Source organism: Chrysemys picta, chromosome 7 (assembly GCF_011386835.1).
Source record: "Chrysemys picta bellii isolate R12L10 chromosome 7, ASM1138683v2, whole genome shotgun sequence".
Classification (NCBI taxonomy): domain Eukaryota; kingdom Metazoa; phylum Chordata; order Testudines; family Emydidae; genus Chrysemys; species Chrysemys picta.
Window position 1 is genome coordinate 42,898,715 of NC_088797.1, and position 3,342 is coordinate 42,902,056.

A 3,342-nucleotide genomic window follows, 5' to 3' on the forward strand; every position below is an offset into this window, starting at 1 on the left:
TCAGGAGATTGAGAAGATATACTTCTGACAGAGAAATTGTTGAAATAATTGTATGTAAAACACTGAGACAAGGCTAATGTTTTGTGATCAGCTTATCAAAATAATTTTCTTTTCATTCACTTTTGTATCGTTTGACCTCAAAACAAGCTAGCATGGTGTTGACATTTTCAAACTTACTTAATACAGGATTTTTCATATCCCAAGTCAGTGTGATTAACTATTTTAAATTACTCACAAGCATTGCTAAGGCAAAGAAAAATCATGAAGAATTAAATCTTGTAATAATAATAGTAGACTAGGTGTGAAGCTATTGTCCGTCCACTAAATTAGTCCAGAAATCCTTCATTTTCAACTTGGTTTAGAGAACGAGTCTCTTTGGCCGTAGATAAACCACTCACTTATCTGCCTCAGTTTCCCTATCTGGAAAATTAATCTAAATGTATTTATTTCATAGCAATTTTTGTTACACTTTGAAGACAAAACATTCTAAGAATAAACTTGAAGCTTTTTTTTCCCCCATGTACCAGTATCACTACACAGTTTACATAATTAATAGAATTAAGGAATTATACACAATATACAGAATATAGACATGGGATAATATGTTACCTGTGAAGGGTAGTACATTGGAATATAAAGATACATTAATTTTTTGTTCTCTCCACATGAAATGATTTTGGAAAAAAGCTTTCAGTATTAATCTGCATATTAGTAGGTTGGCTTAATAGACTCTCTCTCTCTTACTGACAGTCCAGGAGATTGATAGAAGCCTCTGTCCTAAGAGGATCCACAGCATCTCTGCTAAAAATGATCAGCTGTAGCATGAATCTTAACACTGGGAAAATGTCATGTGACATACGAGCCATTACACGAGACTGCCATAAACAGTTTCATAATTTTCAACAGCAAGCATGAAGGAAACAGAGAGAGAACTTCCCACTAAAGAAAACAGTTAAAGCATGAAGATAAAGAATGTGGTCTTTGGAAGCAATATTTGTTTACATGATAACTAGATACTTGATAGATTAGTGCATTAGAATACTTTAGTCTAAATTATGTATGATATACATTTTAAGTACTTTTTAAAGATATAGCACTTCATAAATTATACACAACAGCACCAAAACAGAGTAATTTATAGGGTGGAGTTTGCAACATACCATTTGAAGTCTCAGACATAACATACAATGCTATTATTTCAAAGTAGTGCTTAAGTGCTATTTGAAGACCTATTCTTCTGTACACTGTTAGAAACAAGTCCCTCTGATCTTCTATACAACACCTGGACAGCCATGACATACAGAGGCTCACAAAAATCTTAGCAGGCATTGGGGATGGGAGAGGGGCAATTTCAAGGTTCTCTCAAAACAGAGAAATTTTAAATAGGAATTTACACTGGATTATACAGATAAATGAGTATAAAACAAACACACTAAGTTACTATGTAAAGCAAATACAGCGTGTCTTACCTGTTAAAAATCAGTTATAAGTTTTCTAAATAAAAATACTTTTAGCAAATAGAACTTAGATCTTGTTGAAGCCAAAGACTTTAAAGGGCTTAAACACTTCCTTTTATAAGGCCTTATTTCCTAATGAGACCCAGCTGTGAACCTCTCATTCTCTGATTGACAGTTCCCACACTCCCTTTGCAGTGTTAACAATTTTTTTTAAACTTTTTTCCAGAAAAGCTCTGTAACTTTTTCTTCCCCTTGTTAAGTACAAAGTACATACACTCTGCTATGGAGTCATCACAAAGGGTTAAAACAAAAATAACCATGTTATCCATCAAACTCAATAGCTTTTTGTATGAGATGTTGTGAATCAAGGTGCTGGATTTTTTTTGTAATTTATTAGCACAAAGAACTTGGTCTCATGCTTAAAGTTAATCCTATGTTTGTGTTTAAGTGTTTGTAGAATCAGGAATTTACTTGTTTTTTATTCCTCCTATACAAATAAAGAGATCTTTTCCCCTCTATTATTTTAATTATTTACTAAACTACTTATTTGAGTACTTTCACAGTTTAGATCTTGTTTTTACTTTGATCTCTGAACTGTTGTAAATGCTTCCTGAAGGCCACTCAGCCATATACAAATTATATGTGATTAGACATTTATATATTGAAGTCAAAGGAAGCTACAGGTTCTCAGTACTTCTGATAATCAGGCACAAGCTGTCTTATGTTGGGCACCCATAAACTGAGGATCACAAAATCAGTGTCCTTTTTTGAACATTTGGGCCCTGATCTTCCAAACATTTATGCATATGTGTGTTCTTCCATTGACTTCATTGGGATTACTCTTGGAAGAGTTTGCAGGACTGGGTCTTAGTTTGGGTTGTTCAGGATGCTTTTTGAATGTTATTGTTCTAATGTGCTATGGTACACGGAAATGGCCCTCTGTAAAATAAATAATAACAATAATTGCTAAGAAATCAAACAAGTGATCCATATGTAACTGATATGAAGCTTCAGACATGGCTTGCAAACTGAACCAGTCCATATATCATAGAATTTTGGGGTTGGAAGGGACCTCAGGAGATCATCTAGTCCAAACCCCTGCTCAGAGCAGGACCAATCCCTAGGCGGATTTTTGCCCCAAATGGCCCCCTCAAGGATTGAACTCACAACCCTGGGTTTAGCAGCAGGGCCGGCTCAAGGTTTTCTGCCGCCCCAAGAGGTGGGGGAAAAAAAAAGCTGTGGCAGTGCGATCACGCCGCTCCACTCTTCGGTGGTAATTCGGCAGCAAGTCCTTCGCTCCGAGAGGGACTGAGGGACCCGCCGCCGAAGACCTGGACGTGCCACCCCAATAGCAGCCGGAGTGCTGCCCCTTGGTATTGGTCACCCCAAGCACCTGCTTCTTTAGCTGGTGCCAGCCCTGTTTAGCATACCCACCATACCTGTCACTGGTTGACATCTACATACTTGGAGATATGTGTGATATCCAGCACATGTCTATAAATATTTATGCATGTCAATAGGCCTATTTATATGAGTAAAGTTAAGCATAGACCATTACAATAGAATACTATAGTACTTTTAGATTAAGTTCTAAAAGTGTGATTGAAAGTCAGAGTATACTTTTGTCATAAGCCACAGAGAACAAATATTTTGTCCAAAGGTGTGTTTTACTCTTCACTCCAATATGGGATACACTAAGGCTTCAGTCCTGCAAACACTTATACAGATGCTCAACTTTAAGCCCGTGAGTAATCCTGTTGACTTCTGTGAACTCTTCACATGCTTATAGTTAACTACATGTGTAAGTGATTGCAAGATTAGGTCCTACATTAACAATGGACAGAGATTGGTTATTACAGGAAATTGACAGGTTATCTTGTTTAGA